Source organism: Adiantum capillus-veneris, chromosome 12, assembly GCF_014529385.1.
Source record: "Adiantum capillus-veneris isolate H3 chromosome 12, ASM1452938v2, whole genome shotgun sequence".
Taxonomy (NCBI): Eukaryota; Viridiplantae; Streptophyta; class Polypodiopsida; order Polypodiales; family Pteridaceae; genus Adiantum; species Adiantum capillus-veneris.
In genome coordinates this window covers 129832670-129849008 of record NC_140942.1, presented here as the reverse complement: position 1 = coordinate 129849008, position 16339 = coordinate 129832670, and the positions used below count along the sequence as shown (strand labels likewise).

At 42.3% G+C, this 16339-nt stretch overlaps 1 pseudogene; it reads left to right on the top strand.

Moving 5' to 3' along the window:
- Nucleotides 1-15157: 15157 nt before the first annotated feature.
- Nucleotides 15158-15971, top strand: LOC147446508 (uncharacterized; annotated as a pseudogene).
- Nucleotides 15972-16339: the final 368 nt, after the last annotated feature.

Genomic DNA, 16339 nt, shown 5'->3' with positions numbered 1-16339 from the left:
CCGTGTTGTAAAAGCTCTGGCTCTCTAAGTACCTTCCATGGTGTATAACGCTCTTTTCTACTCGCGCTCACATCTTTTGATTGAAAATTCTGAGTTTTCGACTTGCCTCTTCTATCACTCGATTCATTGCGTCATTGTATTTATATGCGTCATTACGTCATTGTATTTAATGGTCTTTGCGTCATTGTCTACTCTATTCATTCAATATTAAGTTTAAATATTCGTGTGTTTAATGCAGGTATGGATGATGAGGAGTTTCTTTCTTCTTTGTCACCGCAGCAGAGACAGTGTTACGTGGAGCGTCATCGCTCTGGCGCATCGTCGCGCGTTCCTACTCCATCCGCATCTCCCTCTCTTTCGGAGCATTCGGCGTGCTCCGAAGCTTCGGCGTCGACGAGACGAGCTTCACACTCGTCTAGACACCGGCGCTCTAGTGGTGGCGGTGGCGGTGGCGGTTGTTGTGGGGATTCCGCCACCGATGCCTCCACACCGCCTCGTGTTCGACGAGGCTCTTTACCCTCCCCGTATTTGCCCGCCCCCACACCAGCCACAGCATCGCCATCTACGCCAGGTTTTGCACGGCTGACTGTTCCTAGAAGCTACACACCTCTACCTACTCCGCCAGGAGCCACCCCTCTTGACACTCCTCGCTTCGGGGCCCAGACGCCGTTGGAGACACCTGACGTCCGTACCCCCATCGACACGCCGCTAGAGACCCCTGCTGGGACACCCAGGTTCACGCGTCACCGGCTAGAGGGCTTGTCTTACTCCATCGACTTCAGCGGCGGCATCATCATGGATGATGACGGCAAGAAGGTGATCTCGCACATGCGTGGTCTTTGCTCTCAGTTGTTTAGACACTACATACTAAACAAATGGAGTGAAGTACCAAGTGATTTAAAAAACAGAGTCATCAGCATACTTCATGATGAGTTTCCCGTTCCAACACGGGATCAGCGCTTCAATGAAAACCTGATGAAGATTCGAATGCGCGAATACTGCAAACACAAGTGTTCCGAAGTGCAAAAAGCAATCAAGAATGGGTGGAACAGGCCAGATTGGTTGGCCAAAGAAGATTGGAAGAATGCGAAGAAAGCAGCGCGCGAGAATCCCGACAAGTGGAAGCAACAAAAGGATGCAGCCAGAGCGCGAGTAGAGGCAGGGAGCTCGCACCACTTGGGGAGCGGTGGATGGGCATCATTTGAGGCCGATTTTTTAGTGTTTTCACATTGCTCTTTATGTTCGATAGTTTAGGGTTTATGCTCTTTATGTTCGATAGTTTAGGGTTTATGAGTTTTTTAATTCTAACATAATGAAATCTTTGTATGTTTTGACAGTGATCGATGACAGGACGTGATCCCACACCATACGAGCGCGAGTACGCAGGCAGGAAGGGCTTAAACGCCCTGATGGACATTCTCAGTTCTCGCGACGGCATGGTTAGTATTAGGTTTTACTCTTTTTTATTTTTTGTATTGTTTTATAAATGTCGTTATATGTTTATACTTACTGAAAGCTGTCTTATTGTCTTTTTTTGCAGAATCCGACAGATACGCCGCTTGGACGCGATGAGACGTCTGACTAGACGACGTCAATTTAGCCGTAGCTAGATAGCATTAGTTTAGGGTTTCTCATAGCTTACGTCTTTTTGAACCATGTATATTATTACATTTGTCACCGCAGTTCCTTTTGCCAATAAATTCTTTATGCCTATGATGTTGTACAATTGTCATTATTACATTTGCCAATCAATTCATTTTGCCTATGATGTGTACAATTGTCAATTTTGCAAACAATGCGTCTTGTGGGTGACTATTTTGGGTCTATTATCTACCCTTGCACTTTTTTTAAAAAGTGAATCAAGTACAATATGGTTGATGGGTGGCAAGGCATTCAATGCCCTGCCACCAAAAAAAAATTCTCTCGGGCGTCGCTATAACCGTCGCTATTTATGGCTCTGTAGCGTCGCTATGAGCGTCGCTATAGTCTTTAGTGTAAACGTCGCTATAACCGTCGCTATTAGCGTCGCTATATAGCGATGCTGATAGCGACGCTCTCGTAGCAACGCTCGTAGCGACGGTTTTAGCAACGCCGGGGGTTATAAAAACCCAGTGTATTTCCGTCGCTAACAGCGTCACAAGAGCACACAACCTCTTGTAGTGTTTCTTCTAAAGAGTAGGCCTTCATCCTTAACACTAGGTTGGTAACCTAACAGGACATAAAAGTGTCCTTTCAGGGTTTTGGAAAAAACCTCCAAAACCATAGTAGATCCACTCATTTTGTAAAATCCTTTCATGAGGTTATAGTTCAAGGCCTACTACACATGTAAAAAATAAGAAACTTGTAAAATTTCTCATCTTTTGGTCAAACCAAGCCTCCAAAGTTGATGGACCAGTACATTTTCATCAAAACAGTCATTTCTTACGTTTTGTTGTATAAAAATAAGATTAGGGATTTTTGTAGGACTTGAGATAAATTCCCTAGTTAACTTCAATGGGTTGGTGATCAGAACATATGATTGCTTCTCACTCGCTATTTTTTGTTTTTCCAAAAGAAATAGGTACAAAAAAGTTGAATTTTTACCAATCTGCAAACCTATCATCAAATTTTCTATAGCCACGCTCAATACAAATAATATATGCATGTTTTCTTAGTTCCCTATTGTCCTTTAGGTTTATAAGGAGCCATGGAGCATGTCAAAAGAATAATACATCTCTTACCAAGGGGAATCTTGGGGACAAAGATGAAGTGCTAAATACAGCAAACATGAAAAAACTGGGTTCAACATTATGAGTTGTAGAATCCCATAGAAACTATTCAATATCTAGCCAAATTTGATCCTTATGACTAGATATGGTTACTACCTACAAAATGCATGTAGTTGTCACAAGAAACTAACAATATTGAAAAAGCTATACTTGATATACTAGAATGTTTCGTTTTCTTCTATAATTGAAAAAATCAACCATCGTTGTATACTATGAAAAATAGGGTATTAGGTGCCCCAAAACTCAAGGAATATTAGCTTTATGTTACAATATGAGACATAGAAAATCAAAACTGCATTTGGATATCATGAAAGCCACCAAAAAAATCATAGAAGAGCTAAAATTGGCTAAAAAACAGGATTTGACAATTTTTGTAATTTGGTCATAGCTTACAACTTTAACATTTATTTCTCCCTAGAAGCATCGGGACATGTTGAGGACTACTAAAGATAGTTCTCTAGCATTATAGACCTCAGAAACATGAATTCTAGAGTGGTATAGTTTCAAAAAGTTGAAAAAAGCCAAAAACAAGACCCGTTTTTTCACACAGTTTAGGTTGTGAAATGTTGTGCAAGGACAAGGTTAAAGATGGAATTGATATTCCAAAAAAATGTCGAGTTTTTTTCAGCTCATAAGACAACTTTCTAGACAGATAGCACCTCAAAATCCATTTTGAAACTCTTGACATAATTCAAGGAAAATGGTCACTTAACAGGACATAAAAGTGTCCCCGGACATAAAAGTGTCCCATTACCAACCTAGTGTTAAGCCTCCTACTGCTGAACCCCACCCGTGCCCCTTTTTTCTACTTCCTAAAATACACAAACCCTCTTTAGTTGGACGCCCCATTTTCTCTTACAGAGGATATATTCTGGAACATGCCTCTATATGGATCCACTTCCAACTTCTCCCTATCCTTCTCACAAAGAAACAACACCTTAAGGACTCTTTTTCACTCATCAAAGATATATCCTCTCTTGTCATTCCTTCTAATGTCCTTCTATTCACGTTTGATGTTGAATCATTATATCCGATCATCCCCATACAACAAGGTTTGCTTGCCCTTTCCGACTCTATCCAACACCACTTTCCCTTACCCAAAAGGAACCTCATCCTCTCTTTGGCCTCTCTTGTCCTTAACCACCATTACATTTCCTTCCAAGGAAGCTGTTGGTGACAAATCAAAGGCACTGCCATGGGGTCTAATTTTGCTGTCGTTTATGCCTGCCTTTTTCTTTGTCACTTAGAGGATAGTATCAATCTTCCCTCCCATCCCTCTCTCCTCTATTTCAAAAGATACATCGACGATGCCTTTGGCATTTGGCAAGGCTCCTTTCTTGCTCTTGAAAAAATCCTTAAGATTTATGGGTCACCACTCCAGAACCATATCAAAATTTCTCCAGTCATTTCTTCCACAAAAGCTTCCATCCTTGACATTAAATTCTTCAAAGGACCCTCCTTCTCGCATTCAAGGACTCTTGATTCTCACTGCTTTCAAAAAAGCCTTAACTCTTACAACTACCTTCCCTGGCAATCTTGGCACCCCACCCACCAGAAAGTCGCTTTTATAATCTCGGAACTGGAACGATATGTCATTAGAGAGAGCTCCTTAGATGGGTTCCTTACCATTCATGCCCATTTTTTCCATAGACCTAGAGCAAGGGGATACCCACAAGATCTTCTCCATAACTGTTTCTCCCTTATTTCCTACAATGACAGAGACTCTCTCCTTATGAAGAAACCCACATCAAAAGACCCCCCTTTGTGGTAAAAATTCCCTTTTCACCATTCACACGCAACCTTAATCTCTCTCGTACCTTGATCAAGCCTCTCACCATTCAGCTTAGCACCACACTGGAACTATCCCACCTCCCCAAACCCCTTATTTGTTGGCGCAATGCACCCAATATCGGGAAAATGCTTACCTCCAATTCTCACACCCCCCCCTAGCTAAAATGTCTCCCCCCTTCTCTCCCCCCCCCCCCCCCCCCCCCCCCCCCCCCCTCCTCCTCCAAAAATCCAATTTTTGTGACAATACCAATTTTTTGCATCCTGTCCTTTTTGTGCCTCTCTATAAATTGTTTCTTCCAAAGCCTCTCTTATCTTGATGTTACCCCCCCTAATAGGTGCACATCGTACCTAAACTTGCCATTATTTACTTCTCCGTACCAAAAGATACCTGCATTTACTTTTATGTACCAATGCTTGTATCCTCCTCTTAATCCTCACCTTTTGTACCCACCTTGGGTTTGAAACCCCCAAAACCTATTTATAATCCCCCAATCCCTGTACAAAAATTAACGCTACTGATGAGCTTTAATAGTGAAACGTGTTTAGTGTTGATTTGTTGTCATTTTTTCCTCCCGTCCCATTTTCTTATCTCTTATCACCATTTTTTCCTTTTTTTGGTAAGATTCGCTCGCTTTAAGTTCATATAAAAAATTAGTGTACACTTCATAACCACAAGTGTTGAGTGGCTGTATATTATGCAGGTTTTATTTTATATTTGCATTTAATTTTGGATGAGCATGTTGATGCTGCAGAGGCCTCGCTAGAGGATCAGACTGGGGAGGGTCAAGAGCCCAAGTCTCGGGGAAGCCTTGCCTTGCAGGTTTCAGAGGGAGTGCAACTTCACGAGGGTGCTTTGCCTACTAGTGTTCTACCTACCATACCTATTGGTGATTTGCAGTATGTCATGCTTAACGACATTATGGAGCTTTTTGACCTTTGAGAGGACTATTGCCTTGCCATTGTGGCACATAATCTCAAAGAGGATGATGCTATCATTGACCCTGAGCATGACAAGTATTTTGTTATAGATGCCCATGTAAATGACGATGAGCTCGTTGACCCTGCAAGTGCACTTGTGATGATTTACAATGATGTTGCTAGGTATGAGCGCACGCTTCCAATAGAAAAGGAGTTCATGAAAGTGCAAAAAAATCTAGGGATTGAAGAAATGGGTAAGGAAAGCACTTCTTCATCATCTTTGGCCTCAACCTCCAATGCGCCCACTGGAGGTCAGGGCGGCCTCAACCTATGGAATGAGGACTTACTTGAGGAAGATGAAAACCAGAAGGTAATCTTTTTTTATTTGCCTTACCTTTTTGGTTTCTACTTATCTCATTTCATAACTTTAATTTGTTGCAGTTGGTGGTCTATGATGATACCTTCATTCCTCGCCCTCGTGGACGAGGCATGGGAGATTTAGGGAAGAATTCCTCTCTCGGTCAATACTTAAAGAATCTTAAGTATCCGAGTTTTTTGGTCTTCCATTCATCCTTCTCCAATGACAACGCGGAGCTACCCTTGATGACGTTGAAGACACTTTCAAGATATTTAGGAGGGGCCGTCATTAGGTGGAACGCAAATAAAATAATGCTTTTAGAAAAAAAGGCCGCATTGGATATGTTTGGCCAAGGGCCAGGAATGTATGGTTTGCGTAGTCGCTATTTTTTGACCCAAGCAGCATATGGTTTGGCATGCGTAATCATTGACCCTGTGCAATTACTAGAGTTTGACAAGCATGCTATGTTTCGCAATAAACAACCAATTGCGCATTTGCCTACTGAAGAAATGTCTTTTGTGGCTGTGGAGGTGGAGACAAATGTACTGTCGACAAACGAACCTGCAGGACTAGGTTGCAAAAGACCAAGGCAAGAAGAAGACGATAAGACATAGCAAGAAAAAAGGCCATAATATTTTGTAACTTTTCCTAACAAAGATGAAGAATAGAGAAGCTCTAATGTATATTGTCGATGCCAAAAAATTGTACATTTTCTATCAAAACAATGAGTACATTATGTTTCTCACTTTTGTGACTGGTTGTCTTCTCTTGGCACAAAAAATTATATTGTGTTACAATGCGCTATCGTTAGGAGTCTCAAACAACTTGGGTCGTAGTTGTCCAAGTCTTTCCAATGCGTTCTTTTTGACGTCGCCACTCTGCATGTCGCAATGCCGCAGAAGATGCCTCCCATATTTCCTTTTTCCGTCGTTTGCTTGCTAATCTCATTGCTTGGCCAATCTGACTGTCTTTGACACATTCCTTTCGGTGTGTTCTATGCATAAGTTTTCGATAAGTCCATTGATGTAGTTCCTCCAAACTGTTGGCTTTGTTTGCACCACCTCCCTGATGAGTGTGGCTGAAATAGCCAATACGGGCTTAGTAGTGATTTTTCTCCATACCTTGTGTAGACCATATAGCCAAGCTACCATACTGCCTAGCAAACCAAGGCATGTGGTGCATATGATATGCTGTAAAAAAGACCAGCCTATTGTTTATATGTAAATATATAATCACAATTTTATCAAATAAAGTAATATACCATGTAATAAGTTATGTGTTGATTTGTCCATGCAGCTATGAAAGACCTGTGGAAGGTCTTTAGAGCGTCTTGAAACAATGTATAGTCAATATCTCTCCAAGTATTGAGCTCACAAAACTTGAATATGGAATCCAAACTTTTCCACACGTTCGCTTTGCGAGTCCTTGTTGCACCATTGTCTACGTGGTCAACCACTGCATTGTGCAGGTTTCTCCACCGGTTGTATCTCAATGTCAACCTTTCCTGAGCACTTTGGCTTTTGCGTTGTCTGCCACTTGTTGGCATCGACAAGACGAGACGGGCTTTCACACTGCCAATAGAAAAATTATTTGGCATATCTCGACCATTCTTAAACCTCTTCTCGTCCTGCTCTATTTTCACATGTCCTCCATGCAAGCCCATATCTGAGAAAACTGTTTCCAATGATAATATAGCCCTTTGTTTTGCTGATGTTGGCCGAGTGGTCTAAGCAAAACAAATGTATAGAAACATAAGTTTCTCAATGATTCTGTAGAGTGCATGCATCCTGATGTACTCTTCTGGATAGTGGAATATCCATCACTGGGCAGATGTTAAGGTCCTGCAAGTGCCTGTCCGGTGCTCTCCTCCAATTTCTTTTGTCAAGACCAATGACTCCTCCCATGCAATACAAACAAGGGCTTTTACTTGTTGCGTCTTTTGAGATGTTGTACATACACTTTAGGGTTTTGAGATCTCCAGCCATATGCGACTCTATTGTGTATGAACCCATGCCTAATACATCGAGTGTTTTTCCATTTCTCTGTTCGCTTATGACTTCAGGAATACTTGTTTGATGGAAAACCCAGTTAAGAATATCGAAATTCTCTGCAGGCACTTGAAATGGGAAAACCAAACCAATCAAATGAAACATGTCTAACCATTTTTTAAAGAAAAAACTTGTTGATATCAAACCTTGAATGTGGCTAAAAAGAAAATAATCACCATATTAGTGAATTTGGGAATTTCCTGATTCCCACTTTCAAAATGATCTTAAGATTTGACCACATGGACAAATCTTTGCCAAAGTTAGAGAGGATGGATCGAAAGAGATTTTTAACTACTACCTTGTGGAAGCATTTGCACTTAAAAAATAGTTTAAGATTTGTACATATGGCCAAATATTTAAGACATTAGTGATTCCCAAATTGACTCTAAAGTCTCAAACTCTCTAATATGGTGTTAATATTGTTTTCGGATTGCATGCTAAAGTTTCTAGGGTAGTCTGAAGCAATGCTTTCATCGAATTCTCTACTCATAAGTGTTATTGTGACACACTCAACCTTTGTCTCTTTCACTAGCTCGCACTCATCCAATTTAAGCACAAACTTCAAAACTCCATTGCATTCCTCTTGCCAAAACCTCGAACAATTGAACAATATATGTCTGCAAAGCTACTAAATCATAAAATATATTATTGTATTTTTCATAGACCACTTCCTCTAATGATGAGGATTTGAACATTGCTTCAATGTGAAAAGGAGTGCCCAATGTCCTAAGCACTTCCTGGTTGACCTCTAGTCTTGTCTTTTGAATGGAGAGAGGATTTAGCAGCAATGTGTACTTGAGATTGAACTTCTTACTTTGTTGCTGCATAGTTTTGTAAATAGAAAATTAAGTAAATGGACTATTTCCAAGTTTTCGAATGCTACACATATCCAATATACCTAAAAATTGTAGATATTTGATTTGACAAGTGAAGACAATTGATTCAAACACCGGACATACCTAAAAATTTCTGAATAACCTTTGTTGGATATTCCGGCTTCATCCAGAATTGACTGAACATCACGTGTTTGGAGTTGATTCTGTTTCAAAAGAGTGTCAAGTTGCTTAGCAACAATCTTGCAGTAGCGCTTATCGTCCAAAAGTCCGACGACATCTTTGCGTTTTAGTATGAGACCATAAGGAATTGAAGAAGTTGGTGTGTTGCTGTCAATATTTGACTGAGGATGTAGCAACGATCTAAGAATAATATGAAAAGTAAGATATAAAAATACAAATGTAAAGATGAATTAAACCTGCTTGAATGATAATCTTACTTGATTGCTTTAACCCTCTTCTTCAAACCCCTAGAACCAACCTTCAGTTGTTCAATGTCTCGTAAGCGTCGTTCTCTTAACCGAGGACCCAAGACAATATTTTTTTCTCTGAGATCCTGCGTGAGTTGCGTGATGCTTTCGTCCTTGCCTTTCAGTTGTTGCTGAGTGCACTCTATCACAGTTTGCTTCAAGCAAACGTTTTCTTTGTGTGCAAGGTCTCTCTCAAGCTTAAGAATATCACTTCTGGCCGCCAAATGCTTGGTGTAGCCATATAAACCAGAATAACCATCTCCTACATAGTTCAGCAATGATGTTATGTTTATGAACGGTGGAGTTGAGTTGGTGATAGGATGCTCAGGATATATCCTGCCATCCACCCAAAGATCGATGCCTTTTTTTACCTTGAAATTTGAAGTTCTCTTTTGAAGCTTCGGAAAGGATGCCTCGCTTATTCTTCTTGTGGATGGGCTCGTATTCTCTGGAGAGTTCGATATGCATATGATACACATCGTTTTGACTCCTCGTCTGAGTTCTGTGTGAAGATGATAATGACATTGAGACGACTTGGTGAATGAGAAAGCTCAAAACAGAGGAGAGTGCAAGAGTGGAGCAAATGGAAGAGAGCTCAAGGGAAGAGACTGCGCGGAGGAGGAAAGCAAGAGAGACGCGAAACTGAGGAGAAGAATAACATTCAATGCACCTCGTTGAGCGCCAAATCTTAGTTTTAAAAAATCCAAAAGATTGAGATAATTGGCGTTCAATTCGGAGCCGTCGTATATTATCATTGTCTGAACACTTTTTGAGAGTTTTAATAAACGTAACCCCCAGATCTAATATCTGAGTTTTTTTGAAAGTGAATATCAAAAATGAAATTAGGGACTTTTTATTATCTCTCTCTAAGCTGACCTGGCATTTCTTACAAGGCCCATTTTTGAGTCCAAATTTTTCCTAATGAATGCCAAGGAAAAGGCCGAGATAGAGCATGAAGTGATCCAGGATAAAGTCATCGAGATGAAAGACCAGATGATAGTAAAAGATCAAACCATCCAAAGGCTACGAGCATCTCCGGCCAGAATCAGAGCTGCTAGCTCGACTCACACGACTTCAGAGACTGATTTATATGAAAAACAAATGAAGGAACTCCAAAAGGATTTGACATTAGAGAAAAGACAAAGGCTGATGTTTGCCGAGGGGTCTCTGGTGATGCAAAACCGCGTGGAAGAAGAGAACAAAGCCATAAAGAATGAGCTAGAAGCCGTGAAGAAGAGGATGGATGAGAATTTTCAGAGATGGTAAGCAGAAAATGAATCCATCAAGAGAAAGCTCAAGGAGGCGGAGAAAATCAATGCCAATCTGAATGACCTCCTAGTAAACATGGGAGATCAAGCAGAAGCGCAAAAGAAGACACTTCAGAAGCAGATAGAGGAGCAGAGAGACCAGCAGCAAATGGAAGAGCAGCAGCTTAGCACCGGGCCAACAGGAATGGAGGGGATCGACATAGAGAATGTGTCAGATCCAGTGGACACCACCATGCAAGAGGAAATCCTTGTGGTACCCTCACAAGAGCCCCAGGATCTGACACAAGAAGAGGAACAAAAGCTACAGAAGGCCATAGAAGTGGCAGTCAAAGACACAGCCAGAGAAGCATTGGAGTGGGAGCAGAAGGTGTTTAAGTCGATGACTATTCAGAAGATAGATGCCAGTAACCTTCGGCGTGAATGGCTACAGCCCTCTCTCCCATATCCTTTGCTAAAGTACGAAGCTGCTACTATCAATAAATGAATAAAGAGGAGCCAACAGTGCCATTGTACAAAGCAGATATCTCCAAACCTGAAGGGGTCGGATGATAGTGGATTCTCAACCCAAGTGGAGAAAGGCACGGCTTACAAAATATCCTCAATATTTAATCCATCTGGTAGAGGCACCTAAAGTGATCAGAGATAACCTCACTTTCTTCCCTCTACCAAGGATGAGAATATGGAAGGCCCAAGAGTTGTTGAAGAGAAGCCAACCTACTTGGCTCAATTACCCAAAGCTGTCAGGCTTGAAGGCAGGCGAGAGAATAAGTGAGCAATACATGGTGAAAACCCTAACGGGCGCCATCAAATTGTTCACTTGCTCGCCTGACCTATCTTGCATCATGATGAGAAAGATATGTAAAACCCTTTTGGAAGTCTTCGAAACCTTCAAACCAGGCCAGGCAACAAACAATATCTTTTTCTTTCAAGATACATACAGATGTGCATACGATCTGTCTGCTCAGCCTTCTCACGAGGTGATACACGCACAGTATCAGAGGATCATGTTTTTGCCTTCTTATCACCTCCAGGCCTTTGAAGAAGCCTTATACACTGGCTTCTTCACAATCAGCACAGATATATTCGGCCCGACACTACTGGCTCAGCATGCGAGATATGACTCCCTTCTCAAGATGAGAGAAAGCCTACACTGAAGAAGCAGCTCAACTGCCATGTCGGGGACGACATGAACAAGGAGGGGGGGAGTGTTAGCAGCTGAACACACCCTACGAAGCTCCGCGGAATATTATTTTTTGTAACTATTCTTTGAGAAAAACCGACATTTCACCTTTGTAAATATTGGGGCTTACAGAAGTTTCCAGATTGTATCTCATTTTTGACATTTAGATTGAATAGATGGCTAAATTGGAACATTAGGGTTTGAGATTGTAAGGTATTTATACCACTTTTGACCTTAATGAAGAAAACCTTTGTCATTTTTAAAGAAAGTCTTGTCTCTGAGTGAGCGTACTGTGTACGAGAGAGAGTGAGAGTTTTATCTTGACGCTACGCTCACACTGGTGGTCGGAATCGAGTGCGGAGAAGGGCAACACGTTGCCCCCGACGAGAGCTACGCTCCAATATCTACATTGTAGGCGTACGGTCTGGTTTTGCGAGCTCGACCCACGAGCTTCATTTGGTGATTCGGTGAGCATACGTTGTCCGTTTTTGCATTGCAGCATATCCACGCGTTCGCATCGAGTAGAGCTACACATTAGGCACTTTAGTTTTCGAAAACGACAATTTGTAGATTTCTGCCAAACATCCCACGTGATTTTGCACCTGGTGTTTAGAGCTGGGATTTTGGTTCACAAACCTTAGGGAGAGCAACCTATTGGTGTTAGTAGGGTCTCCTTCAAGTTCTGTGGAATTTCGAGAACGTTTGGTGCGTATTTGGATCTTGGAAGCGTTGTAGGAAATCTCCTCTTATGCACTCTTGAAGGCTGCTGCTTAGACATTGGGTAGAGACCTCTGTAGGAATTAGTCGAGAGTCGATCGAGTCTAGATTGATACCCTATGCTTGCTTCCACGCACGTGCAGGTCGAGCTTCGTCCTTAGTTGACAAATCAAGATTAGCTAAGGTATTTATACCACTTTTGACCTTAAATGAAAGAAACCTTTGTCATTTTTAAAGAAAGTTCTGTCTATGAGTGAGCGTACTATGTACGAGAGAGAGTGAGAGTTTCATCTTGACGCTATGCGCGCACCGGTGGTCGGAATCGAGTGCGGAGAAGCGCAACGTGTTGCCCCCGACAAGAGCTACGCGCCAATACCTACAATGCGGACGTACGGTCTGGTTTTGGGAGCTCAACCCACGATCTTCATCTGGTGATTCGGTGAGCATACGTTGTCCGTTTTTGCATTGCAGCATATCCACGCATTCGCATCAAGTAGAGCTACACATTAGGCACTTTAGTTTTCGGAAACGTCAACCTACAAATTCCGGCCAGACATCCTACGTGATTATGCACCAGGTGTTTAGGGTTGGGATTTTGGTTCATGGACCTTAGGGAGAGCGACCTATTGGTGCTAGTAGGGTCTCCTTCAAGTTCTGTGGCATTTCAAGAATGTTTGATGGGTATTTGGCTCTTGGAAGCGCTGTAGGAAATCTCCTCTTATGCATTCTTGAAGGCTCTAGCTTAGACATTGGGTAGAGACCTCTGTAGGAATTAGTCGAGAGTCGGTTGAGTGTAGATTGACACCCTATGCTTGCTTCCACACGCCTGCGGGTCAAGCTTCCTCCTTAGCTGACAAATCTTGTTAGGTGAGTTCTCGTTGTACTGACGCCTGTCGCGGCGTATCCGCCAACATTGGCGCTGCTACCGGGGATCGAGCGCCTAAGCTGGAGGATCACCCGTATGATGGTTTGAGTTTCTAATTTTCATTAGGATTAGGTATTGGTGATGGTGAATGGTTGATTTGTGATGAGATTTTGTTAAAAAAGTTGTGTGTAATTTTCATGTTTTCTCTTCATTTTCACTAATTGATCACTAATTCACTACTAATCCGCTAACAATTAGAGTGTTTTACATGTTTATGTGCCTAATTAGAGGTTTGTGCATCACTCTTACGGGTTGAAATTTCATCAATTTTGCATGATTTGAGTGATTAGAAAGTGTGTAATTATGTGTGATTTATGCTAATTTTGATGTCTAATTACTCACTAATCTTGTGTGTTTTTGGTGCTACACATGAATGAATCTCTAATTAGATGTTTTGCCTTCATGATTATGTGTTTGATTCGAAGAAAAATGATGCTACACATGATGCTTTGTGATTGGTGCTTGTAGGTGGAGATGCGGTGAAGCGGTTGCCTACACACACGATTACACACACGTGTGTAATCGTCAATTGGAGTGGATAAATCAACGCAATTCTTGTAATGTGAGTGCATTAACCCACTTTTAAATCTGAAATTAAAGTACAGGTTTGAGAATTGATTAGGTGCACTTAATCGGTGCAAATCTATGTGCACTAGTGTATGCCAACGTGAGGGAAAATGTGTACAAATTGGTGCTTGTTTTTTGGCAATTTTGATGCTAATGTGTTTGATGCAAAAGCATTGATTGATTATGGTCATTATATTGATATGGTTTATGGTTTTCGATTGCCAATTTTGCACTGAACTGCTGTCCAAGTTTCGGTAGAATTGTGTGTGATTAATTGGTGCATTTTAGGCTTAATTGTGCTTGTGTATACACACATAATTAAACTAATTGCAAGTGGAAAATTGGAGTGTTTATGATTGTATTGTGATGTTGAATTAGTGGTAAACAAGTGTATGCGTAGAAATTTTCTAATTGAACCACCAATTGCGCTAATTTTTGGGCCAAAAATGGTCAAAAAAGAGGTTAAAACGGGTCTTCGTTTGATTGGCAATGGATGTGTTAAACACACACACACACACACACACACACACACACATACACAAATAAACACCCCTCTTCATTTTTCTTACTTTCTGTCTCTCTCGGATTCACACACAAACACACACACGCGTCCCAAAAAAAAAAAAAACTTAAAAAAAGAACGATTTTTTTTCTTTATTTCTTTGCTTCTCACACATATTCCACATGCATCCCACGCCCCACATACTCAACGCTCGCGTGCATGTACACACGATTAAACACATTTAGAACAGATACGTCCGAGAGTTAGGTTTTGCCAGATTTGAGTCCGATTGTATGCATAAACCTCGATATAGATTTTAGTCTACATTCGACGAGTTGACGAGGTTTAGAGTCCTATCACACGCCGAGAGTGCACATATGATGGCCATGACCACTTCGTGCTCAGAGTACACATTGCTCACACTTGTAGGCGAGCACAGAGGCCGACCCTTTTACATGGACACATATGGACATTTCTTTGTCCAGTGGCGCGCCTCCTTTGGCCCCACACAGACCCTCCAGGTGGTGTGAGTCCTTCCCGATGACATGCGGGATGGCACATTTAGAGATGACTATTGCACCACATATGTGGTCGACCATTTGATTAGGCTAGAGGAGATAGAGCTAGTACACGCAGATGATTGCCTTGAGGCCTACGACCATCCCATGCAGGTTACATTACAGCGGGTAGGTCCTCGAGTGATCTATATAGATAGTGCTCAACGCATAAATCAATTAGAGTGTCGCACTTCTAGTAGACGCCTATCCACAGATGTTGTGAAACTAGTTGGCGAGCCTAAAGACAAATGCTACATGAGCACCACAGGCACTGAGCTTTACTTTTTGACTTGTGGATTGCCGTATGACGACCCAGCGCCCTACTTCGAGTAGGAGTGCCTCACCTCCTTTAGACACAATGCCACCACCCACATCACTCAGGAAACCACCGCCAGGATTCTCCTCACCTAGACTTGATTTGCCGCCAAGCGTTTCGAGCTATCACGAGTCTAGAGCGATGTACACGGCGATTGCTAGCACTTTGCGTACCACACAGAGTGAGCCACAAATAGAGACCCAGAGCCTTCAAGACACGTACTTTAGAGAGTCTCAACCTCGACACCGTGCACCATCTAGAGACCCATGCCAGCCTTTGATGACACAGATTAGAGAGCATACGAGAGAGTCTATGACGACCACATCACCCCAGTTGAGAGCACCAGAGGTAGGGCCCGATAGATCACCCTTTGTAGATATGAGTGCCCCTAGACCACTGACCCCCACCCTTCAGACACTATCCGAGACCAGAGAGACTAGGGATAGCATGAGAGATATAGACGGTCAGATCTTGCATATAGTAGGCCGATCTCCACGAGGGGTTGCATATTATGTTGACACTTATGATCACCCCTTTGTGAGGCTAGCCACCCCGCAGTGCATGATGTCTACACCTAGGCAAATTGTGAGAGCCTACCCACAGGCCGATAGAGCAGCTTTTATTGATGATCTTGGAGAGCAATATCTCTTGATTGAGACCCTTGGTTTTGATGACATTGAGCGAGCGCACCCAGATGACAGCCTAGACACACAGACACATCCTAGGCTAGTGGAGCTTCAAAGAGTTGAGTAGACCGTGACCTATCTTGATGAGCTTGGTCGTAGGTACAGATGCCTGACGAGTGGTGGATCCAGAGATCCTTCAGTCCACCTCCTTGCATATTTGATAGGAGATCCACCTGAGCGAGTTTATAGGGATGTCAATCATGCAGTATATGTTTTGACTATAGGTCTACCCGGCTACTCCCCTCGACTTAGACATGATGATTTATGTTTACCCATGACGACCACGCTAGCTCCACAGATACCGAGAGCTCCGAGCCCTCGAGAGACACCACTAGAGAGATCACCTCCTAGGCTTGTTTTGTGATGTCGTATTCCACCACCTTGGGAGAGGCCAGATGAGGATGATAGTGTGCCATGAGAGATAGCACCAGCACC